At 46.1% G+C, this 26,638-nt stretch overlaps 1 long non-coding RNA gene across 1 annotated transcript; it reads left to right on the top strand.

Annotated features, from left to right (window-relative positions):
- Window positions 1–26,296, top strand: LOC307206649. Its single transcript, XR_013834456.1, has 3 exons — window positions 1–82; window positions 707–891; window positions 25,990–26,296. It is a non-coding gene; the product is annotated as an uncharacterized lncRNA (long non-coding RNA).
- The last annotated feature ends 342 nt before the right edge of the window (window positions 26,297–26,638 follow it).

Here is a 26,638-nt window from a genome sequence, read left to right as displayed (position 1 = left end):
TTCCAGTTCCTGCGATCAATTCTTACATAAGAGCCTGAGAAACTTTGAAATGCTGAGGAGAATGCCTTTTCATCAAATGGATGTGAGTAATGCACCCAGCTTTCATTTTATTTTGCAACTGAACATAGCGTAACAGAATAAACATCACACACATGCACACCCAGGCAACCAAAGATTTATCAGTCTTCTTTAAAGAACATTTTTAAAGGCACATTGTATAATTAGCAGTTGGGGAAAGGTGTGCAAGATTTGGGAAGCTCAGATGAGACAAGCATTTGATGCTCGTTATGATATAATACAGGCAAACATAGATAGACAAGGCCACATGACTTGATCAGAAATGCTCCTTGGAGATCAGGATCACCCACCAGGAAACCTGCACTTCCCTTTTAAGGAAACTTTTGGATGGAATGTTTTGTGCACATGTGACACCCAACCCCAATGGAATAGCAGCAGAGTGGGTCAGCTTCTGACATGTGGTGGTACCATGCTAACTGCACCACCACTGTCAAGAGTGCCAACTTGGCCCCGCAACAGTGGGTACCCAGTGGGTACCTGGGTGCCATGCAGGGTGCATGGCCCTGGCACCAAGATTTGTGGTTGCCTGGCCCCTTCATGGGGAATTTTGTGGGTGCTCGGGCACCCAGGGCACCAGAGAGTTGGCGCCTATGATCACTGTTTTCATTTTTGTTATTTTTTTTTAAAGAGAATGAGAAAAAAGAGAACGATGGAAAGGAAGGAAGGAAGGAAGGAAGGAAGGAAGGAAGGAAGGAAGGAAGGAAGGAGAAACACACAGAGAAAGGAGGTGGCAAGTGGTTCCCATGTTGCTGGTTGGAACAGAGTGATGAATGACAGCTATGTCCCAGATTTCAGGGACAGACTTAGGAGCAGGTGAGCATGCCAGACTTGAAGGGATGTCTGTCCTAAGTTATCTAGTCCCTTACTCAATAACTTTCATCTTCAAGGAAGTCTTTCTGGTGTTTTCACAATAGGCAAAACTGCGTGTTGTCCCTGGGAAAATCAAATGCTCTTTCCAGCTATCTCATTTGTTGCGCTGCTAGTCCTATAGTTGTGCAAGTGTTGTGGGGATGTATTGATATCCAGGGCTCCCCCCCCCCCCGCCGGAACTCATCGGGACTCAGTTTTGGCGCCTCTCTTTTTTAAAATAAATAAATAAATAATTTTTATTAACTGGCCAATCACATCAAATTAAATCACATCACATAAATTCTGAATTACAAAGCCAAATTTTAAATTTTGTTGGGGGGACCCATATTTCAAGATCCGAAGGGGAATTCTTATCATCTTCTTGCTGCTGCGTTAATGTCCAAATCAGTCCAAATCAGTCCAAACAGAGTTCATAATTCTATCCCATCTTATCTTGCTGTTTCCACATCACATCTTGTTCATTATTTTCTCTTTTTTCTTTATGATCTCTTCTGATAGTCTCCTTAAGCCGATAAACACCAATAATAATAATAATCCTGTGTGAATTTTCCGTTCTTCCAATCCTCAAATCAAGATGGTTTCCATATATCATCTCCTTCATAGATAACATCGCTCTTTCCATCATAATCTCGCAAAACTGTCGCTCTTAAGTCCCACTGAGGAGTTTAATCCACAATATATAAACAGCTTTGTTTCTCTCTTTCTCCTCCCAGACTCAAGACCTCCAACAGAACTTCCCAATATGGCGACGGCATTTTTAACTGCATCATTCCAAAGCTCTTAGGCATTCCACGCTCTTCTTAAAACATGCTTTGGTTCGAAAGTTTATCTCCACACAGCCTTAAATCCTCAGCTTAAGTCCTTAAAACGACATTTCTGACTCATAAGGGGAGGGGATTCTTGTTTAATCACATAAGAAAAGAAAGGAAAGTTTTTTCCCCCTCCCCCATCAGTCATTTGCCATACCGTGTCTTAGCGTATCTTCTCATGTTTTATTCTTGTCTTGTTTTATCAGAGATCTCTTCTGTTAGCAGTCTTTACTCCCCCTTCTTCCTTGAAATATGTGCATTTGCCTCGTTCCAAATTGTTTCTTTTGAAGTTCTTGCAGCTAGTGGCGCGAATCAGGGACGGCCTCCAGGAGTGCCGAAATCCCACAGGAGGGCTTTGTGCCTAGTGCCCCCATCCCCACAAATTTGGGGGTGGTATAGGGCACAGCAGGCAAGGGCCGTCCCCCCCACCATCCTGGGGGGGGGGGTTTAGGGAGGCTAATTACCCCCATCATAGCCTTCAAATTACCTCGTGTGGGTCGGAGAGATGTTATTGTCAGCCACCTTCCGATGCGCCCCCTAGTGGCCCCCAGTTCTGGCGCCTCTCAGGTGGGTGCCATTGCCATTATAAGAGAACAAGGGAGGCGTTCATGGTGAGTTCCAGCTCCGCTTTTTCTAGTTGATATCACTAGTTATGAACAAGACATCTCCTGTGTGAGATAACCATTTTAGAGTTCCAAGGTGGATGTGCAGGTGTCTCCAAGATCTAGAAGCTGGTTCTATACATGTTTGGGACAACTTGTGTTTGCAGACACATTAAAAACATTCATAGGGCTTCTACAGACAGCCTGCAAATCATCCTGATTTGATTGAACAAATGTTCATTTGTTCTGATAAATTTGCAGGGTGACCACGCAACAATGAGCATTCATCCTGATTTGCTTGCATGGTTTTTATAAGTCTTGCCATTAACCATTAATACATTCAACACTTTTCAATGCATGTTCCTGTCACTTTCCTATCAGCAAAAAGTCAGTTTCTTTTTTAAAAAAAAGTGGATTTAAATCATAGGTTAAGAGTATTGGGCTCTACTGACTGAGCTGGGGCAACAGAACACTTTAACCCACCTTAACTGTGCAAACCTAATTTCCTGGCATACAGTTGAATCTGTCTCTCGAAGTTGCCATTCATGAAATGACTGGCAGTTTGAATGGGCATAGATCAGAGGTTTTAACCAACTTCATTCTTGCTGCAGCACCCGTGTGGGGCTCAGGAGCCCAGTTATGTCAGCCCTTGCCTACAGAGCCAGCAGCCCCTCACCCTCAAACACCCACCCTTGTGGATTGTTCCCTCAGCCTCTTCTCCCCTCCTTAAGAGTCTCCGGGCAGCTGCTGCTGCCATCCCTGGGCTCTGAGCTGCCCCTCCCCCCACAGCCCTTATAGCCAGGGCTGCTGTGCAAACCTTTGGGAAGCAGAGGCATGAGAAGGCATCAGAGGAGAGAGGGAAGGAAAGAGGGACAGAAGCCAGTGTTGCCCGTGGCACCCCTGACCATCATTTAAGGCATCCCACAGTGCCATGGCACACTGGTTGAAAACCACTGGCATGGAAACACATGGATATTCATCATGTAGGGACAATTCAAGACTAAATGGTGATGGGGGGGGGGAAAGGCCGCTTTGATCCACCCACAACTTTTAACTAGTGGCTTGAAGCCAGGGGTGGACGTGTGGGGCTGCCACCTACTGAGACCTATAATCAAATAACTGTGGGATGGGTTTATTTGAGTTGGGATGGGCACCAAGCTGGTCTCGTTTTTATTTAGGGCAAATATTTGATAATAATCTCCAACAACATCCAGACTCCCATTCTCACTCCCTCTCCTTTTATGCTCCCAAACCTGTCTTCCTCCTTCCTACATCCATTTCGCAGAAATTCTCTTATGCGGTGCCCTCTTTCCAGGTTGCAGGTGAGGTGTCTTGCTTTGTCAGTCTTGCTTTTCTTTTTTAAAAAACACCCAACAACAACACCCTAGTTGGGGAGTCAGATAAAAACAGGCACTGCTAGGGCAAGAAATAACACATTCCACACATTTTGTGGAATCAGGTACAGTGGTACCTCAGGTTACATACGCTTTAGGTTACATACGCTTCAGGTTACAGACTCCGCTAACCCAGAAATAGTGCTTCAGGTTAAGAACTTTGCTTCAGGGTGAGAACAGAAATTGGGCTCCAGCGGCGCAGCGGCAGCAGGAGGCCCCATTAGCTAAAGTTGTGCTTCAGGTTAAGAACAGTTTCAGGTTAAGTACAGACCTCCGGAACAAATTAAGTACTTAACCCAAGGTACCACTGTAATAGAATAGGGCAACTGAGACCTGGCTGCTCTTCCCTATGCCAGGCAGCTAGCAATCCATGCTTTTCTCTCCAAAACTTGGTTGAATTCCCCAGCCCATCTGGTTTTCTATTCCCTGTCCCCCAGTTGGTCAATTTCTTGGCGACACTGAGCATGCTCAGAATTCATTTGACTGCTCCTTCTCAGATTGTACTTCTGCAAACCTAGTGGTTTCCCTCTTGCTCTCTGAGATCTCCCTCACGGGTGTTCCCATTTTAGTCATACATAAGTAATGGAACTTCTCTCTGAACTTCAGAAATCAGGGGGTGATGGTAGAATTCTGCTTGTACCACTTCACGATGCAAGTAAACAGGCTGCCTGCCATATTTTCTTTGTAAGAAACTCTTGACATGTACTAAAGCAGAACATCTGGGGCGAAGGGTTGCACTAGACAGGGGTGTGGAACCTCAGGCACGAGGGCCACATGCTTCTCCTATGAGCACGGCAAGGGGCATGGTGCATGGTGGCAGCAAGAGCAGATAGGTGGTGGCAGGAGCAGTGGCAGGGCAAAGTGACACATTTCATTTCTCCTCCAGCAGCAAAATGGAATGCACTGCCCCTGCCTGCCAGAAAGGGTTGTTCTGAAGATGAGCTGGAATGATCCCATGTACAGTGGTACCTCGGATTAAGTACTTAATTCGTTCCGGAGGTCCGTTCTTAACCTGAAACTGTTATTAACCTGAAGCACCACTTTAGCTAATGGGGCCTCCTGCTGCCGGAGCATCCTGTTCTCATCCTGAAGCAAAGTTCTCAACCCGAGGCACTATTTCTGGGTTAGCGGAGTCTGTAACCTGAAGCGTATGTAACCCAAGGTACCACTGTATTTAACTTTGAGCTCTTGGGAGAAAAGGGCAGGATACAAATTGAATACAGTGGTACCTCGGGTTACATACGCTTCAGGTTACATACGCTTCAGGTTACAGACTCTGCTAACCCAGAAATAGTGCTTCAGGTTAAGAACTTTGCTTCAGGATAAGAACAGAAATCGGGCTCTGGCGGTGCGGCGGCAGCAGGAGGCCCCATTAGCTAAAGTGGTGCGTCAGGTTAAGAACAGTTTCAGGTTAAGAACAGACCTCCGGCACAAATTAAATACTTAACCCGAGGTACCACTGTAAACAGTATTCCATTGCAAAGCAGTACATTGGCATGAAGCCCCCGGACAGTTGCTCAGGCAGGGATGCAGCTGCTGGTCTGCAAAAGGTTCCTGTGCTAAAGTGTTCTCTTTGATGCGCTAGGAATGTGTGTATTGTCAACATGTAATGGAAGATTGTTTATTAAATTTGTATCCTGCCCGTTCTCCAAAGAGTGCGGGGTGATGTACATGGTGTTACACCTGGGTCATGCGTCCTCTTTTGCCACTTAGGCAAAACGGGAACTGTGGCTTTGCCCTGCCACTGCTCCCACCGCCTGCTCCCGCCACTGCCTCCTCTGCTGCAGCTGAATCCACTGCAGTCGGAGAAGCAGCACCACCATTTGGGGGAAGGTCGTGCCAATTTGGGCTGATATCTTGCCCAGAATGGATGTGATCTTGCTCCAAATCAGTGTCAATTGCAGCAGTACTTTTCTGCCGGTGGTGGAGCACCTGGGGGGGCGCGCTTCTGCTGCCTGAAGCAGCAGCTTCACCTTGCCTAATGGCTGGGCTGGGTCTGCTGGCAGGTTAGGCAAAGAATAGTGGCATGAATGTGACTAAGGACAACTTGGAGAGGGGCTATACAATACAATGCACCATGCGTGCAAAAAAGATCAGGTTCAGTCCCGGCATTTCCTAATTAAATTACCACAGTGTAGCTTGGAAATAATCTTAGAGTTGCTGATCCACCCAGCGTTAGATGCTTTGGTGTGTCTCCTATTTGCATATCTGAAGGAAGCTCTGTCAGAGTGAAATGGGAGCTTTTCCCAGTTAGGAGGAGTGAATGACCTCGAATAACACAGGCGTAACATAATCTGGCCTTGCTTGTCTCAATGAGAACATACTTTGTAGTGAATGATTGTTGCCCTCCAGTAGGAGCCAACCTGAATATAGTCACAGAGACCAATTGAAACAAACAAACAAACAAAAGCTACACAGATATTTCAGGTGTCATCCACACATTTTAAAAACTGAATTTCTCTTTTTTTACATTGAAGACTGAAGAACATTTTTAACACTTGCAGTTAAAACTGAAGTTGTATAAGAAGGGCACCTGAGGCTTAATGAGTCATAGAATCGTAGAGTTGGAAGGGATGAGGATTATGCTGCCAGGGGTAATTTTAGTAAGGAAAATCAAATTGCAGTCAATAATTCCAGATGAAGTGACATTATACATGTCAGATGCAGAATCTGTGGCCCTCTAGATGTTTCTAGACTACAACTCTGATCATCCTGACTACTGTCCAGGCTAATGGAGCTGATGAGAGCTTGGATCCAGCAACACCTGAAGCCCCGGGTGTTTTTAAATAAATAGATTTAATTATATCTTGTGTTTTCTAGGAATAGCTAGAAAATTCCCCCTTCAAGCTTTTTGGCACAGCAAACACCCTGTGTGAAAATTGGGGGAGTGTCTGAGCAGGTATTATTCTTTGGCACTGTTACTATTGTTCATAAAACTGACATATTTCAGCACCTTTCACTGCGCTGGGGGAATTGCTAAGTTGCTTTGGGGCAAACCAACATTTTAACATGTAAAGCTCCACAAGGAGAGAGAGATATATATATGGTATATATATGAAAAGGAACCTGTTCCGCCTGGCCTTTGGTTTGGACTCAGTCTGATCCTTACGTTCCCCTCCCCTTATGGCTTTAATCTATGGGCTACTTTTAAAATGAGGCTGCATTTTAAATTGCATTTTAACCTGTTTTTTAAATTGGGTCCCCACCCCTATTATGTTTTTACTGTAATTTTACTGGTGCTAGCCACCCTGAGCCTGGCTATGGCCGGAGAGGGCAGGGTATAAATAAAATTTGTTATTATTATTATTAAGAGATTATTGATGGGTGAGAGGGATGACTTAACTTGCACTTTCCAAGTTGCTTTCACCACCACCCCACACCATTTCAGATGTTTTCAAAAGTAACCCTGCATCTGGAGGGTTAAAAGGGTTATTGTCAAGGGGGAGGGAAGATGGCTGGCACCAGAGGGTTAAGCACCCCTTCCCTTTGGAAGGACTTTCTTACATGTATTTGCGTGCCATGTGTAGTTTAACCCTAAACCCTTCTTTTAAATCACTGGGATTTTGAAATGCTTAACTTTGATGGGCTGATGCCTGTAATTGGATGGTGGACTGTAATTTATAACTCTTCCCGACAGCAGGTGCATTCAAATAGAATAGAGCAATAAAACCACAAGATTACCTGCTTGGCATAACGTTGAATAAAACTTCACATGTAGGAGTAGCAAGGGTGCGGAACTCAAGATTTGTTTTAAATACCGTCCACAATTACTCTCTGGTATGTGCAGACCAATCCTATGGGTGGAATTCAGCATATTTCTGTGAGGTATCTGTGTGGGGAATGAGGTCCGCTGGTGCAACAGGACTTTCCTCCCCCTGTATACCTGAAGGGGCATCTTCACCACCATCGTCCAGCCCGGACACCGAGGTCCAGTGCCGAGGGCTTTCTGGCAGTTCCCTTGCTGCGAGAAGTGAGGTTACAGGGAACCAGGCAGAGGGCCTTCTCGGTGTCGGCATCCTTCAGGGGTTGAGATGCTAGCTGGCTAGCCCCAGCTGGATCATGCCCTTCCAGCCATGATGATCCCCCGATCTCTGGTGCGACGTAAATCAGCGACTCAGACTCTAAAAGCCTGAGCACGCTACCTTATCAGAGCATCCTGCGCAAACAGAACAGGCGTGAGGCTTGCGAAAACACACAGCTAAAGATTTATTAAGCATAAATCAGGACAAAGAAAACATGTCGTCTCTCACTGCCGTCTCTTCAGAGAGAGAGTCTAAAGCAAAAGCTATACACACAACAGAAGTTCCCAGCAAGCTGTGCTGGTATGTAAACAGACATGTGACGTGCAACAGTTCCATGTCTGCAACTAAAGGTGGAATGGAAATTTCCCAACACTCGGTAGTGGTGCCTGCCCTGTGGAACGCCCTCCCAGCAGATGTCGAGGCAATAAGCAATTATTTTAAAAGAAGGTGGCCTTGTTTAGGGAAGATTTTAATGGTTGATACTGTATTGTTTTAAATATTTGGTTGGAACCCGCCCAGAGTGGCTGGGGAAACCTAGCCAGATGGGTGGGGTATAAATAATATATTATTATTACTACATATTATTACATTATTACATATTATTATTACATGTGCCCCTAGACCTGTTCAGGAGGTTCCTCTAGCCTTGCAGGACAGATTTAGGGGGTGCGGGAGGAAGAGAGGGAGGCAACAGTTCTGTTGGTCGAGGTGAGCTTGCTCCATGTAGGTGTGATAGGAATTTTATGGTCTTAGATATATGGTAATGTTCATAACCGCACATACATAGATCAGCACAGGAAGACCAACCTGGAACCATTTTGATTCCTAAACTGACCAAATGTTTTCTCTGCAAGGTCAAAATGGAAATGCCTCCCCATTGTCTTTTCCTTCACAAATCCTGTCTTAAGGGTATGTCTGTGTTTGAATACCCCTTCATGGATCACTGCCTTGCCGTGGCGAAGGGGCTTGAAGAACTCAGAGAAGCTATGAACTATGCCGAGCAGGGCACCCAAGATGAACAGGTCATAGTGGAGAGTTTTGACCAAACGTGATCCACCTGGAGGAGGAACCGGCAAGCCACTCCAGTATCCCTGCCAAGAAAACTCCATGGACAAAGACAACAGGCATATAAAAGTTATGACGCTGGAAGATGAGCCCCTCAGGTCGGAAGGCGTCCAACATGCTACTGGGGAAGAGCGGAGGGCAATTACAAGTAGATCCAGAGCTGATGAAGCGGCTGGGCCAAAGCCGAAAGGACGCTCAGTTGCGGATATGCCTGGAAGCGAAAGGAAAGTCCAATGCTGTAAAGAAAAATATTGCATAGGAACCTGGAATGTAAGAACCATGAACATGGGTAAGTTGGAGGTGGTCAAAAATGAGATGGCAAGAATAAATATTGACATCCTGGGCATCAGTGAACTAAAATGGACGGGAATGGGTGAATTCAGTTCGGATGACCATCATATCTACTACTGTGGGCAAGAAACCCGTAAAAGAAATGGAGTGGCCCTCATAGTCAACAAAAGAGTGGCGAAAGCTGTACTGGGATGCAATCTCAAAAATGATAGAATGATCTCGATACGAATCCAAGGTAGACCTTTTAACATCACAGTAATCCAAGTTTATGCACCAACTACTGGTGCTGAAGAAACTGAAATTGACCAATTCTAAGAAGACTTACAACACCTTATAGAAGTGACACCAAAGAAGGATGTTCTTCTCATTATAGGGGATTGGAATGCTAAAGTAGGGAGTCAAGAGATAAAAGGAACAACTGGCAAGTTTGGCCTTGGAGATCAAAACGAAGCAGGGCAAAGGCTAATAGAGTTCTGTCAAGAGAACAAGCTGGTCATCACAAACACGCTTTTCCAACAACGCAAGAGACGACTCTACACATGGACATCACCAGATGGGCAGCATCGAAATCAGATTGATTATATTCTCTGCAGCCAAAGATGGAGAAGCTCTATACAGTCAGCAAAAACAAGACCTGGAGCTGACTGTGGCTCAGATCATCAGCTTCTTATAGCAAAATTCAAGCTTAAACTGAAGAAAGTAGGAAAAACCACTGGGCCGGTAAGATACAATCTAAGTCAAATCCCTTATGAATACACAGTGGAAGTGAGGAACAGGTTTAAGGATTTAGATTTGGTGGACAGAGTGCCTGAAGAACTATGGATGGAGGCTCGTAACATTATACAGGAGGCAGCAACGAAAACCATCCCAATGAAAAGGAAATGCAAGAAAGCAAAGTGGCTGTCCAATGAGGCCTTACAAATAGCAGGGGAGAGAAGGCAAGCAAAATGCAAGGGAGATTGTGAAACATACAGGAAATTGAATGCAGATTTCCAAAGATTAGCAAGGAGAGACAAGAAGACCTTCTTAAACAAGCAATGCAAAGAAATAGAGGAAAGCAATAGAATGGGAAGAACCAGAGATCTGTTCAAGAAAATTGGAGATATGAAAGGAACATTTCATACAAAGATTTCCATAATAAAGGACAAAAGTGGAAAGGACCTAACAGAAGCAGAAGACATCAAGAAGAGGTGGCAAGAATACACAGAGGAATTATACCAGAAAGAAACGGATGTCTCATATACCCCAGGTAGTGTGGTTGCTGACCTTGAGCCAGACATCCTGGAGAGTGAAGTCAAATGGGCCTTAGAAAGCACTGCAAATAACAAGGCCAGTGGAAGTGATGGTATTCCAGCTGAACTATTTAAAATTTTAAAAGATGATGCTGTTAAGGTGCTACACTCAATATGCCAGCAAGTTTGGAAAACTCAGCAGTGGCCAGAAGATTGGAGAAGATCAGTCTACATCCCAATCCCAAAGAAGGGCAGTGCCAAAGAATGCTCCAACTATCGCACAATTGCACTAATTTCTCACGCTAGCAAGGTTATGCTTAAAATTCTACAAGGAAGGCTCAAGCAGTATGTGGACCGAGAACTCCCAGAAGTGCAAGCTGGATTTAGAAGAGGCAGAGGAACCAGAGACCAAATTGCAAACATGCGCTGGATTATGGAGAAAGCTAGAGAGTTCCAGAAAGACATTTACTTCTGCTTCATTGACTATGCAAAAGCCTTTGACTGTGTCGACCATGGCAAACTATGGCAAGTTCTTAAAGAAATGGGAGTGCCTGATCACCTCATCTGTCTCCTGAGAAATCTCTATGTGGGACAAGAAGCTACAGTTAGAACTGGATATGGAACAACTGACTGGTTCAAAATTGGGAAAGGAGTACGACAAGGCTGCATTTTGTCTCCCTGCTTATTTAACTTATATGCAGAATTCATCATGCGAAAGGCTGGGCTGGATGAATCCCTAGCCGGAATTAAGATTGCCGGAAGAAATATCAACAACCTCAGATATGCAGATGACACAACCTTGATGGCAGAAAGTGAGGAGGAATTAAAGAACCTTTTATTGAGGGTGAAAGAGGAGAGTGCAAAATATGGTCTGAAGCTCAACATCAAAAAAACGAAGATCATGGCTACTGGTCCCATCACCTCCTGGCAAATAGAAGGGGAAGAAATGGAGGCAGTGAGAGATTTTACTTTCTTGGGCTCCATGATCACTGCAGATGGTGACAGCAACCACGAAATTAAAAGACGCCTGCTTCTTGGGAGAAGGGCAATGACAGGCCTAGACAGCATCTTGAGAAGTAGAGACATCACCTTGCCAACAAAGGTCCGTATAGTTAAAGCTATGGTTTTCCCAGTAGTGATGTATGGAAGTGAGAGCTGGACCATAAAGAAGGCTGATCGCCAAAGAATTGATGCTTTTGAATTATGGTGCTGGAGGAGACTCTTGAGAGTCCCATGGACTGCAAGAAGATCAAACCTCTCCATTCTGAAGGAAATCAGCCCTGAGTGCTCACTGGAAGGACAGATTGTGAAGCTGAGGCTCCAGTACTTTGGCCACCTCATGAGAAGAGAAGACTCCCTGGAGAAGACCCTGATGTTGGGAAAGATGGAGGGCACAAGGAGAAGGGGGCGACAGAGGACGAGATGGTTGGATAGTGTTTTCGAGGTTACCAGCATGAGTCTGACCAAGCTGCGGGGGGCAGTGGAGGACAGGAGTGCCTGGCGTTCTCTGGTCCATGGGGTCACGAAGAGTCGGACACGACTAATTGACTAAACAACAACAAGTGTTTGAATAAGGGTGTGAGCCTGTGACCTGGCTCAGGAACTAAGTATTTATCATTACAAAAGACTGGCCAGGCTCCGCAGGCAATCCAATCAAGTAACCTGCCAGACAAGAGATAAACAAGGAGATATTCAAATTTCTGTTTTAGACCACCTTTCCGGTGATGTATGTATGAGGTTTCTGGGGGTGGTCTTGATCTACAGGATGGGAATTTCAAAAGTCTTTATAAGCCCTTGCACAGCATTTTTGTGGGTCCTCTTCCTCTCCTGCGGGTGAGGGGAGCACCCTGTTGCAACAGATCAATAAAGATCAAGCTTACTAGCTGCTTTGCTTCTCAATATTCTCTGGTTGGCCTCTGGTATTCTCTCCTACCAATAGGGAACCTATGTAAGGACTCTATATGGGCTCTTGGATACCTCATAAGGGAAAAGGGCATATTTTTATTTACAACATAGGCAACAGATTAGTTGAATTCTGTCCTGTGTATCGTTTTACTCTAAAACAAGCCCCACTATCTTCAATGGAACTTACTCTTAAGTAAGTGCATAAGACTGCAGTCTTGCAGTGCAGTCCTATGCATGTTGAGACAGAAAGGAGTCAGTTCCAGGGTGTTTCAAGAAGTTCACTCACGCACAGCTGACTGCAGCCTTAGTTGTAGATAGGAAGTTAAAGACTTGCTGCCCAGATGAGATGATGAATGTTCCCTTAATTGCAGTGCTAAAGGCACCTGATCCTATCTCACCTCTCAGCCACTAAGTGAAGAATTCATCATGAATGTAAGATTGGGAAGGACTCCTCAGCTGTCATGGTTAGGAAATAGGAATCGGAGGCTGACATGCCAAAAAAGCTTAAAAGGCAATAAAGGTTTGGGAGAATGGTGTGTTTGCAAATCTGTCTACGTTAATCCCATTTAAAAACAGACGCGTTGCTTGCTTATAAACCTCCAGCCATATCCATCACTCAGTTACGAGCACTTTTTCGTGCACACAAGGAAAGGCTGCATTTTGTGAAGTTCTTTGTTATGACTTCGTAAGGAGAAAGCTAAACAGTGTTTGGAGCGAACAGAGTTTGTCTTGAGGTTCTCGAGCTGAATGTTTATTTGAGGCATGCCTTGTGGTTTCGTCTCAGTGAAATGATCTTTGCAAAAGGAGAAGAGAAGTTTTATGCTTTTTGCGGGTTGGTACCCTCTTGTTGTGCTGCTAGAGGTGCTGTGGATAACCAAGTCTGAGGTTCTTGGATTTTTAATATTAAGCAGTCTATAAATTGATTAAATAAGTGAAAATATAGTGCCTACTGCTGCTATGCAGAAGCTTCGGAACTGTCCCAGATGTAGGAATGAAATGACTTAGTTCACTGTGCATGCATGTGCTTTATAATAAGATGGAGAGGTATGGCATGGGATTCATTGATAGCTATAAAAAAGGTAAAGGACCCCTGGACAGTTAAATCCAGTCAAAGGCGACTATGGGGCTGTGGCACCCATCTCTCTTCAGGCTGAGGGAGCTGGTGTTTGTCCTAAAAAAGCATGCTATAATGGGAATGAAGGTTCTCATTCATCAAAATTGTGCATGCAGGGGAAAAATAAATATTAAACACAGGTGTATGCTAGACCCCCCTTCCTCCTCTGCAACCCCCACCTGTAATAGTTGTACAGGGCTGTGATAATATCAAAGCAAATGTATAGTCTTTCTAAAAACCAAATGCAGTACATCCAGTACATTTCGAAATCTGACTCTACTCTTGCTTTCACCCTTTCTGATTTTTGAAATGCTTTTTGTTACGGCCTTTCGAGAATCAAATTCATATGAATATATTGAGTTTCCAGTGGAAAAATCTAAACCACAAACTCTTAATGCCTTTCCTTTCTCAAAGTCTGCCTAGCAGTTCTAAAAGGCAACAAACGCTAGCTCAGTTTCCACCTAACTCTCTCACATCACACATATTTCTGGTGCTGCTCTTCCAACGGTTTCTACTCATCAACAGCACAGTTAGGAGGAACTGTGAGATCACCTCAGGAAAAAATAACTGCCACAACAACACACACAAAAAAATGATGCTCTGAGCCCTGGTGCCCACTTTCTTTCCAGAGCTTTTGTTTTAGTGCACAGCTTCTAGAGTTAGCATAATGCCTCTGCTATGAAGTATGATGTCATGTGTTTGGTCCAAAGGTAATGTTATCTTAGGTAACATTATCTTAGAGACCAATGAGTAGCTTTGTGGGACACACTTTATCTTATGGGCAGGAAAACTGTTGCCCTCCAGAGCTTGTTATAAAAGGTAAAGGTAAAGGACCCCTGGATGGTGAAGTCCAGTCAAAGGCGACTATGGGGTTGCTGCTCTAATCTTGCTTTCAGGCCGAAGGAGCCGGCTTTTGTCCGCAGACAGCTTTCTGGGTCATGTGGCCAGCATGACTAAACCACTTCTGGCACAATGGGACACCATGATGGAAACCAGAGCGCACAGAAACGCCATTTATCTTCCTGCCGCAGCGGTACCTATTTATCTACTTGCATTGGGGTGCTTTTGAACTGCTAGGTTGGCAGGAGCTGAGACAGAGCAACGGGAGCTCACCTAGTTGCAGGGATTCGAACTGCCAGCCTTCTGATCAGCTAGCCCAAGGGGCTCAGTGGTTTAGACCACAGCGCCACCCGCGTCCCATTGATAGCTATGAGAGCACCTAATTGTACTCCAGCCTCGGCATTGCAGGATTGCAGCCAAGATCTGCAGCTATCCCCTCAAGCCTAAACCATGTCCAGAGAGATCAAAATGTCATAAATGAGGTCAATGAAAGATACAAGAGGGAGTTTAAAAGATGTCAACCTTAACCTGCACAGAAAATGTTTGTTTTCATGCTTATTTACTTTAAAACTCTTCTCACTCATCTTTCTTGTTTGTAAAGTGGTTTACAAGCTTAGGCTGGGAGTCATTTTGAACTCACAGCTGTACATGGAGGCGCAGGTTAATTCTGTGTCCAGGGCAGTTGTCTATCAGCTCCATCTGGTACACAGGCTGAGACCCTACTTGCCCACGGACTGTCTCGCCAGAGTAGTGCATGCTCTGGTTATCTCCCGCTTGGACTACTGCAATGTGCTTTATGTGGGGCTACATTTGAAGGTGACCCGGAAACTACAATTAGTCCAAAATGCAGCTGTCAGTACCCTGCATAAATATACCTGTCCTTCAGGCAAATGCATTATAAGAAATGATAGTAAATTTGGTTGTGTAGGTGCTTTTCATGACAGTTCCCATAGCCACATCCCCACAGCCACCCCCTTCTAAAACTATAAAACAAAAATGAGTTTTTGACTAGTGCAGATATTCTCCGCTCCCACTTTGCTTAGCATCCAGCATGGTGAGGAATTCTAGTGGACTTCAAAGCTTTTGGTGTGATTAAAGACAGGAGTTTCCAAAGTGTGGTCCATGGACCACTAGTGGTCCCTGAGATTGATTCAGGTGGTCCGTCACAGAGACTCACAATGTTTCATTGCAGGTCTCACTTATTCATCTGATTGGCGGGTGCTCGAGATTTAAAAGCAGGAAGAGCTACTGCCTTCATTCGCTGCTTGCGAACCACTAGAGGCATCTTTCCAAGACCTACAGAAAGCAGAATGTTGGAGGGTGTGGATCTTTCGTCTGATGTAGCGAGCCTATTTATTCTTTTCCTAACTAGTTCTTAGATAAATCATGCCAGGAAGAACACACACCCTCCCCCAAATCATAGTCAGTCTTCAGGGGGCTGGGAAGTAGTGAACAATCTTTCGGGATTCAAACTTGGTTGTGACAATTCAGTTGTTTGTTTACTTAAATAACACACTTCCAGCTGTGACATAACATCGGCCGTTTCAAAATTCAGCTGCCTACTTCCTAAGCACTTGCAGTGGCTGACTGGTAGATCTTTGCAAAGTCTCACAATGCTCACAGTGTACTTTCTGGGAAATAGATTCCATATCTTGGTACGGGCCACATGTTCTCCTGCAATGATTTTGCAAAGTTTTTTGCAGATAAAATCGCTCAGATTCGGGAAGAAGTAGACTCCACCGTGGGAGCAGGGCCAGGGCGGGAGAGTGCTAGAGTTCTGTCTAGTCAAGTTGAGTGGGATCAATTCCAATCTGTTACCTCCGAGGATGTGGACAGGCTGCTTGGACGAGTGAAACCAACCACCTGTCTCCTGGATTATAAAAGCCCATCCTGGCTTATAAAAGCCCATCCTGGCTTATAAAAGCTAGCCGGGAAGGACTGGGCGATGGGCTTCGTGGGGTGGTGAATGCTTCCCTCTGTGAGGGAGCCTTCCCAGACCCACTGAAAGAGGCAGTTATTAAACCGCTTCTTAAAAAACCATCTTTAGATGCGGCCACAATGGCCAACTATCGCCCAGTCTCAAATCTTCCATTCTTGGGCAAGTTGATAGAGCGAGCGGTTGCCGAACAACTCCAGGCATGCCTGGAAGAAGCGGACCATTTGGATCCCTTCCAGTCGGGATTCAGGCCTCATCATGGGACTGAAACTGCCTTGGTCGCACTGGTTGATGATCTCCGGCGGGCTAGGGACAAAGGTGAGAGCTGTTTCCTAGTTCTGCTGGATCTCTCAGCGGCGTTTGAAACCATCAACCATAACATCCTTCTGGACCGTCTTGAGGGGCTGGGAGCTGGGGGCACTGTCCTACAGTGGTTCCGCTCCTTCCTCCTGGGCCGTGTTCAGAAAGTGGTGGTGGGGGATGAGTGTTCAGACCCCTGGGCTCTCATTTGTGGGGTGCCTCAGGGTTCTGTCCTCTCCCCCATGCTTTTCAACATCTACATGCAGCCGCTGGGAGAGATCATCAGGAGGTTTGGGCTGGGTGTTCATCAGTATGCAGATGATACCCAGCTCTACCTCTCTTTTAAATCAGAACCAGTGAGGGCAGTGAAGGTCCTGTGTGAGTGTCTGGAGGCGGCTAACAGATTGAGGTTGAATCCTGACAAGACAGAAGTACTGTTTCTGGGGGACAGGAGGCGGGCAGGTGTGGAGGATTCCCTGGTCCTGAATGGGGTAACTGTGCCCCTGAAGGACCAGGTGTGCAGCCTGGGAGTCATTTGGACTCACAGCTGTCCATGGAGGCACAGGTCAAATCTGTGTCCAGGGCAGCTGTTTACCAGCTCCATCTGGTACATAGGCTGAGACCCTATCTGCCTGCGGACTGTCTCGCCAGAGTGGTGCATGCTCTGGTTATCTCCCGCTTGGACTACTGCAATGCACTCTACGTGGGGCTACCTTTGAAGGTGACTCGGAAACTACAACTAATCCAGAATGCGGCAGCTAGACTGGTGACTGGGAGCGGCCGCCGAGACCATATAACACCGGTCTTGAAAGACCTACATTGGCTCCCAGTATGTTTCCGAGCACAATTCAAAGTGTTGGTGCTGACCTTTAAAGCCCTAAACGGCCTCGGTCCAGTATACCTGAAGGAGCGTCTCCACCCCCATCATTCTGCCCGGACGCTGAGGTCCAGCGCCGAGGGCCTTCTGGCGGTTCCCTCATTGCGAGAAGCAAAGCTACAGGGAACCAGGCAGAGGGCCTTCTTGGTAGTGGCGCCCACCCTGTGGAACGCCCTTCCAGCAGATGTCAAAGTGATAAACAACTACCTGACATTCAGAAGACATCTTAAGGCAGCCCTGTTCAGGGAAGTTTTTAACGTGTGATTTTACTGTATTTTTGGTTTTTATGGAAGCCGCCCAGAGTGGCTGGGAAGGCCCAGCCAGATGGGCGGGATATAAATAATAAATTATTATTATTATTGTGATTTTCAGACTACAGCACTCTAAACTTTTTTTGCGGCGGATGGGGGAATAGACAGATCAGACCCAAATATTAAATTGAATCTGTTGTGGGGGACTGTAGCTCAGTGGTGATGATTATGATGATGAAGAAGAAGAACACCCTGCCCATCTGGCTGGGTTTCCACAGCCACTTTGGGCAGTTTACAGAATATATGGGGGCTGCTCCCTACCCCTTCCCCCTGCTAAATATTCATATATACTTATTTATACCTTCAATCTGAAGTGGGACTATGGTGAGGCATGTTTGCCTCTTCAGTGAAAACTAGACGCTTGTTACTTCCATCTCATTAGAGGCCCAGCCTGATCCTCAGCCTTGATTTTAATCCATATTATATAGACACTGCAACGTGTCCTGCCACAAATGCTTAAGCTCTCTATATCTTTAGACAAAGAATGATGACCAACTGAGGTACAGAAGGACTTAATAGCTTTGGGGTCCAGGGCTGCATACACACTAATTCATTTGTAGCACAAAAATGTAGCCTTTCTCAATCTGGAATCACCCATGATTGTTCTCAACATGCTACTTTCAATCTAGATTGATACTGGATCCTGCTGTCCACAAGGATGGGTGGGGGTACTTGATATGTGTGTGAAAACCCTCCCCTCGATTAGGCTATCCATGCCTTTCTCTCCCTGCACATACCCAGGGGGAATGAATAAGGAAGTGGTCATTGGGGTCCTGGTATACCGTATGTCCACCTGCAGTGTTATTGGGCAGGTGTGGATACACCTGACATTGCCTGAGCCACCTACATCTGTTTCAAATGGACACACTGCAGCGTAATGAGAGATGCTGAAACAGAATTTGAGGAGCATTAAGGAACATTAAGACCAACGACAAGCTCAGTTGGTTAAAGTGTGGTGCTGATAACATCAAGGTTGTGGGTTTGATCTCCATATGGGGCAGCAGCATATTCCTGCATTGAAGGGAGTTGGGCAAGATGATCCTCAGGGTCCCTTCTAACTCTGTGATTCTAAGAAGTTCTTCAAATATCTTAGTAGCAGGAGATCATCTAGGGAGGCTGTGGAACCCTTAGATGACAAGGGAGTCAAAGGTATGCTAAAGGAGGATAAGGAGATTGCAGAGAAGCTGAATGAATTCTCTGCATCTTTGTTCACAGTAGAAGATACAAGGCAGATCCCAGTGGCTGAACTAACATTTGCAGAAAGGGAGTCTGATGAACCATAGTGGTGACAGGAGATGAAATTCTAGGCCTGATAGATAAAATAAATACTGACAATACACTAGGTACTGATGGCATGGATGGAAAATAGCCAGAATAGCACCATTTTTTTTTTCATGGGACCCAGGGAAATTACCAAGCTTAATGTCTGCCCTGGGGAAATTGTGCTTCTTACGTATGGTATCTGCTGCACCTTGTAACTTGCACCTTGTCTATGTACTGATATGATTTGGGCATTAAAGGCTTGGGCAGAAACCAAACTGGGAGTCCGAGTTCATTCTCTCCCTGTCGCTGTTTCTGTCTCTCTCTCTCTCAAATTAAATTTTCTGTTTTACAATTTAGAATATTCATTTAAACATCCTTAAAATATCAATGACTTCCCTTCTTCTTCTATGCTTCATTTTGCATATCATAAATCCCTGCATATTTTACATAAACTAAACCATTCGGTATTCCATTATTATATCCATCAAGACACTGTTGAATTTAACTTAATTCTGCCAACGTTTTCAAGTGTACACAGTCCCCCCCCATATATACAATAAACATTTTCCAATCTCCTTTAAATGAATGTCCTCCCCCCTTATTCTAAATGGTAAGTCCGCAGACTGCACATATTCCATCAGCTTAAGTTGCCATTCTTCTTTAGTTGGGACCTCACTCGTTTTCCATTTGGGGGCTAACAAAACTCGGGCCGCAGTAGTGGCAAGCATAAATAACCTTTTTTGACACCTGGGAATTTCCATTTGAATTATCCCCAACAGAAAGGACTCTGGGGTTGTTGTTTTTGGGGGATTGGGGTTGGGGGGGAGTACAGGAGTCCAAGTTCTTCGTCCGGCAGCAGGGGTCAAGACAACAAGCTTCCTTGCACCATGCGGAGGAGCACTCATGTTTCATTAGATTAGACACATCCTGGTGTTGAATCAATGTTTGTGTTTGTGCTGCTTCCAGAGACAGGGCAATCGTAATTGTCATCTCTGATATTTTGAACAAGTCTGTACAACTCACTCTTAGATACACAAAGTGACTCAAGACTCTTGCAACAACTGTTTCCAAAAGCCTTCTGGTGCATCAGGTTATGAACTATCACGTACGGGAAGGATGCTGCAAAACTCCCCTCCCTTGTGCAACTGAGAGTTGCAATCATTCCTGTTTCATGTGCTCATTTAACAGAGGGTTTGCTTTTCAAAGCAGACTATTATTTCAGAAGCCGATGTTGCAAGGTGCAGCAAGGGATGAATCGGAAAGAGACAGGAAGAAGGGCTTAATTACTTTGTTCTGGAGTTCCTCACTGGAATTTGGTTCTAGTATTTGTTTGTTTGTTTATACATATCTCTCCATACTTAAGGAAATCAGCCCTGAGTGCTCACTGGAAGGACAGATCCTGAAGCTGAGACTCCAATACTTTGGCCACCTCATGAGAAGAGAAGACTCCCTGGAAAAGACCCTGATGTTGGGAAAGATGGAGGGCACAAGGAGAAGGGGATGAGATGGTTGGACAGTGTTCTCAAAGCTACAAACATGAGTTTGACTAAACTGCGGGAGGCAGTGGAAGACAGGAGTGCCTGGCGTACTCTGGTCCATGGGGTCATGAAGAGTCAGACATGACTAAACGACTAAAAAACAACAACAAATTTGTTTGTTTGTTTGTTTATACATACCTCACCCATCTGGCTGGGTTTCCCCAGCCACTCTGGGCGGCTCCCAACAGAATGTGACTGGAATGTGTTTTGAGAATGGGGATCTCAGGATATGCAAAGTGTCCTTCCTTCACAGGCTGAGCGACACCTACCTCCCCAAACATCTGGAATGGGGTGCGAGGAAGGCAGGATGTCCAAGGCAGGAAACATGACCTCTCCCGAGTGGCCCTAGCCATTGTGGAAATAGCCTGTTGCTGCATCAGGCTTGGAGATTACGCCCCCCCCAAACTCTGTGGTACTACAGGCAGTCGTGCTCAGAGTACACCCACTAATACTGATAGATAAGTCTGTTGATTTCAATAGTATGACTAAATAATTAACAAATCCTGCCCTGGCTGAATGGTACCTCTGGGTGTGAACGAAGGTCCTCGTCTTTATTTTCTGTTTGCTGCCAATATTCCTCTATCCACCCCAGCCCCCTTGCAATAGTTTTATGTATATACTGTGAGTTACATGTACAAATTTGCAGCAGACAACTACTGCTACCCTGCAACAAATCAGCTGGGCAGTAGCACCTGCTGAAAAGAACAGTACAGGAGACAACTGGAATCAATTCCTAGTTCTGAACTGTATTCAAGGCCGAAAAAGAAGTAAGATGAGAGATGTGCTCAAATATTCCAGCTCCCCCCCTCCTTTAAAACCCAGAACTTCACTTAAAACTATGGGGACACATATGTTTGAGCACTGGAGAAGGTAGCTGAAACAAGCACAAGCCAAGAAAAAAATTCAGAGTGGTGCAGCTAGATTGGGGGGGGGGGGACGCTATCATGCCTGAAAGCGGATGGTGGCATATGGGGACATCCCAATAAGGAAAAGCAGTTACCCTATTTTTCGCTCTATAACACGCACCCGACCATAACACGCACATAGTTTTTAGAGGAGGAAAACAAGAAACAAAATATTCTAAAAGAAACAGTGGATGTATGATTTTTGTGGTTCATGCTGTGGCCACAGACATGTGATCTGACGATGAGTTTGGGGTAGCCCAATGCAAAAATCCTGAGGATCCATGTGGATCCATGCTTTGTAAACATGTTTTAGGTGGGGAGGGAAGGAAAAGCACTCAAGGGACAAGGAGCACACGTGGGGTGTGTGGAGAAGGATGCTGCTAATAATGCAGGTGAGGGGTTTAAGGGGAGAAGGAACACACGTGGGGTGTGTGGAGAAGGATGCTGCTAATAATGCAGGCGAGGGGTTTAAGGGGAGAAGGAACACAGGTGGGGTGGGTGGAGAAGGATGCTGCTAATAATGCAGGCGAGGGGTATAAGAGGAGAAGGCTCCTCTCCTCTCCCGCTTTGCTCCTTTGAAGCAAGCAGGCTCTGCTTCTCTCCCACCTCCCCGGCTTAGCGAGCTGAAAAACTTTGCTGCTATTTAGCAAGCTGAGTGGGGAGGAGAGAGGGACAGAGAGCCTGCTTGCTTTAAAGGAGCCAACCGGACAGGAGCCGCTTACACTCGTGTAAGCGGCTCCTCTCCTCTCCCGCTTTGCTCCTTCAAAGCAAGCAGGCTCCCTTTCCCTCTCTCCTCCCCACTCAGCGGCTCTTCTCCCGCTTTGCTGTTTCAAAGCGAGCCACGGAGGAGGGAAGGAAGGGGAACTATGGATCCTCTGCTCACGACTGCAGCAGATCCCCCCGCCATCCGTAGGCATTCGCTCCATAACACGCACAGACATTTCCCCTTACTTTCTAGGAGGAAAAAAGTGAGTCTTATGGTGCAAAAAATACGGTACTTTAAATACCCTGAGCCATTTACTCTGGGAGAGATCCTTCTGCAAGGCTCCTGCTCTTCCCTTATGGGATGCTGTGGTTTGGATGGCAAGCAGCTGATGGTGGGAGGAGCCTGTGGGTAACACAGTTCTGCCTTGGGCAGGGAGTGAACTAGATTACTGTTGTGATAGATTAAAAGATACAAGAGCAACCAGCCCAAACCCTTACAGGCATCCCTGTTTGCCTGATGCATCCAAGTCCGTGTTTTAGCATAGTCAGTTTTTAATTTCTCCTCCTCGCGATGCTTTTGCATGTCCTCAGGATGGGAATTGATTGTGTGTTATCCATCACCGTTGCTACATGTGCCCGTGATTGCTTTCGATCTTTGACACTAACAGATACAGTCTGAAATACTTGGGTCTCATGTAAGATGATGCACTCGATGTGTGGTGCTTATGTCAGCAATGAAACACAGTGACTCCAAGAGCACTCATTTGGAAATTCTACTGAAAACAATGAGACACTTCTGAGCAAATAGGCTTTAGATGCAAATCACATGATTATCAAGCATCTTTCCTGGTATATTTCCATAATTTCTGTACAGTGGTACCTTGGGTTAAGTACTTAATTCGTTCCGGAGGTCCGTTTTTAATCTGAAACTGTTCTTAACCTGAAGCACCACTTTAGCTAATGGGGCCTCCAGCTGCCGCTGCGCTGCCGGAGCATGATTTCTGTTCTCATCCTGAAGCAAAGTTCTTAACCTGAGGTACTATTTCTGGGTTAGCGGAGTCTGTAACCTGAAGCGTATGCAACCTGAGGTACCACTGTACATTATTTGGCTAGAATCTTGCTTCCAGTTAGGCTTCTTAAATTTGATTTGTGACTGAGAAATAGCCTCGCTGTGTGCCAAAAAAAGGTTGCCCACCTCATCTTAGAAGAACCTGTGGCCCTAGATGCTGTTTGACTCCAGCTCCCATCATCCCTAGCCATTGGCCATGCTGGCCGGAGAGGATGGGAATTGGAGTCCAAGCGCTTCCATAGGGCCATAGGTTCCCTATCCCTGCATGAGAATGAGACAGTCCATTGTTTGCAGTGTCAAGCTCTGGTTGCAAGGGTGGGACAGATTGCTGTTTCTCCCACCTACAACTGCTACGTTCTGTCCTGGGGGACGAGTCAAAGCCATTCTACCTGCAGAAGTTGAAAAGTTTGAGTAAAAAAAAAAACACCCCAAGGGAGCAACTCCAGCCCCCAAAAAGCAGTCTAATAAGAGCTGAATTTGTTCAGTGGCCACAGAACGCTGAGTCTTCAATGGAGGGGGGGGGGCCTGGAAAACTACGGGGAGAAAAGGAATGCAATGGAGTATCTTGAAAGAAGGCTTGGCTGGTTGGCCGCTGGCCAGCTGGCTGGCTGGCACACAGAACAGGGCCACTCCAATATGTGTGCTTGTTGTATGCTGCAAGCTCCAGTTGTATGCATGATGTGTACACTGGAATGTACTATAAAGAACACCGGATTTCGATTAACGTTTCACGCCGTGTAACATTAATGTTGCATTCAAAGTCATGCATACTGCCAGGCATAGAGGACTTTCTGAAATTGTGAGTTACCTACCTATACAATTAAGTCTTAATATAGCAGCTTAATTAAGGAGCCATCAGTCAAGACACTTTAATTAAGGTGTTCATTGCAGTTTGCTCCCGGAAAAGAGCAGCGAGAAGCAATAAGTTGAGTGACCTTTTCCATGTGTTTGAATAGCCTGTGTAGCATTGGCTCCAGGGAATAAGAAGGACAAAAGAACCAAGATGATTCCTTTTACTGGCTTTCAGGGCACTTCCAAACTATTGCTATTTTGGGGTGTGATTCATAAATGGCCTAGAGTTAGGGCTGAGCAGTGAGCTGGCTAAGTGTGCTCCGGATACTGAATTGTTCAGGATAGTTAAAACAAAAAGGGATAGTGAGAAACTCCAAAAGGACCATGAATGAAGCCGTGGAGTTATTTCAGTGAAGCAGGAAAGCTCCACAAGGGAAATTAAGGAAGCTAAACAAAACCATTTTCAGCTCGGGGGCATGGCCAGTGTGTAGTCTCTTGCATATGCACACAACCTTGCTGGCTTTGCTCTAGCTTCACAGTTGGAGCTGGTATGTCTCTGAATACCAGATTCTGTTGCACTCAGGTCCCGCTTAGAGGCTTCCTATAGGCACCTAATGAGAACAGAATGTTGGACCATGACGGGCCTTTGGTTTGAACTACCATGGCTTTCCTTACGCTCTGAGAAAGTTGAAAGGAAATTCAGGGCCAGCCAGCTCGAGCACTCTGCTGCCCGAGGCAAAGTACAGGATATCACTTTCTCATGTTCCATGTCCTTAAGTAAATTAGACTGGAATTAATTCTGAATTCAACAATGGGGAGAGAACAGTGTCTTCCACAAAATCTGAGAGCAGGTGTCAAGCTTTGGAGACACACCACAGGCTGGGCAGTTCTGCACTCCAGCTTACGCTTGCACTTCCTCCTCCCGGCATCTGCCGCCTAAGGCAGCTGCCTCGTCTGCCTAATCTAGTGGTGAGAAACTTATCTTCTCTACCTCCCACAGTTGACAGACGGGTGGGACCAGGGGCGAACAAAGGCATCATGACACCCGGGGCAGGGCATCGCTACGTAGGGCGCATGTGCTGTGGCGCTACGTACAATGCATGCACCGTAAGTAGCGACGCTGCACATGTGCTGTACATAATGGTTTGCTCCAGCACTGTGCGGACAATGCCGGGATCCCTCTGTCACCGTTACAGCTGTGAACGGAGGATCCTCTACATGCGGCTGTAGCGACGACGGAGGGATCCCACTGCTGTCTGTTCGGCACTCGAGTGGCGCTGCCAGCAAACCGCTATGTACAGCACATGTGTGGCGTCATTACATACAGCACATGCGTGTGACGTCACACATATGCTGTACATAGCGGTTGGCTGCTGGGGCCAGGATCCTCTGCTCGTGACTGCAGCTGCGAATGGAGGATCCTCCACATGCGGCTGTGGTGGCTGCTTGCGCCACCGTGTGCCCCTGCGGGGTGCCTTCTTGTCACCCCCCAGACATGGCACCTGGGGCGCACTGCCTCCCCGTTGTGACTCCACTGGGTGGGACCCCTGGCCCATCAATCACACCAAGTGACTGATACCTGGCAAAGTTCCACCGAGGTTACAGCAACCTCCTTTGCAGATATGCTTTCAGCACCAATAAGCTGGTTGGCCCTGTGGGCACACCGTCAAGAAGGACCCCGTGACTACCAATCACCTGATTGCTAGCTACAGAGAGCCCCTTTCAAATCTCGTATCACTGAAGCACATTGTGTGGGCCGTCTTTTTTTTTTTACATGTGGCAATCTTTCATTGGGTACTGTCTATCACCACGCCCCCTACTTCCAGTTTCAATTAGTCGGGAAATAAAACTGACACTTCAGGAAGAATCAGCTGGTATAGGAGGTGGGAAAAGAAACTCTCTCTCATGCCCCTGTTCCCCCATCTCATTTGCTCTCCCTGTCCTGCCTTGGACATGCGTGCTATGTGAGAAATTGTCAGGATGCTGTCAGTGGCTCTCGGCTGGTTGCCCAGGAAAGTATCAAGACAAGGGAAGGTTTCTTACTGTCCTCTTTTTATTTCATTATTTACAGAGAGAGGCTTGGGGATACAGCCTCTTGGAATAATGGCCTTGTCCCATGTGAATCTCCACCCCCTCCGTCTCTCCCACTTCCTCATTCGTCATTTCTACGGGTGCTGCTACATGCCCTCTGTCTTTGAGCTCTTTGCTTTCCTACTTCCAAGGCTTGCCAGGTTCTGGGGGAGGAAGGTCTGAAATGCTATCTGAAGACACCATATTTGTCAGCTGTCACCCCTCCTTCTCCTCCTCTCCCATTATTTCCCAACTTTCCCCCTCATCTGCCCCTGAGCTATGACCTCCCACAAACCCCTGTTGTAAATATATACAGTGGTACCTCGGGTTGCATACGCTTCAGGTTACAGACTCCACTAACCCAGAAATAGTGCTTCAGGTTAAGAACTTTGCTCCAGGATGAGAACAGAAATCGTGCTCCAGTGGCGCAGCAGCAGCGGGAGGCCCCATTAGCTAAAGTGGTGCTTCAGGTTAAGAACAGTTTCAGGTTAAGAACTGACCTCCGGAACGAATTAAGTACTTAACCCGAGGTACCACTGTACTGTCTTCCTCTTCCTCCTCCCTGGAAGCGTCAGGATGTGGAGGTGGTCTCCACCATTCCTCCTCTGCCCAGTCCCTGACAGAAATGTACTTTTGATTTTCTTCTCTAA

This window comes from Podarcis cretensis (assembly GCF_951804945.1).
Source record: "Podarcis cretensis genome assembly, chromosome: 17".
Lineage (NCBI taxonomy): Eukaryota > Metazoa > Chordata > Lepidosauria > Squamata > Lacertidae > Podarcis > Podarcis cretensis.
This window is presented reverse-complemented; position numbering and strand designations above follow the sequence as displayed.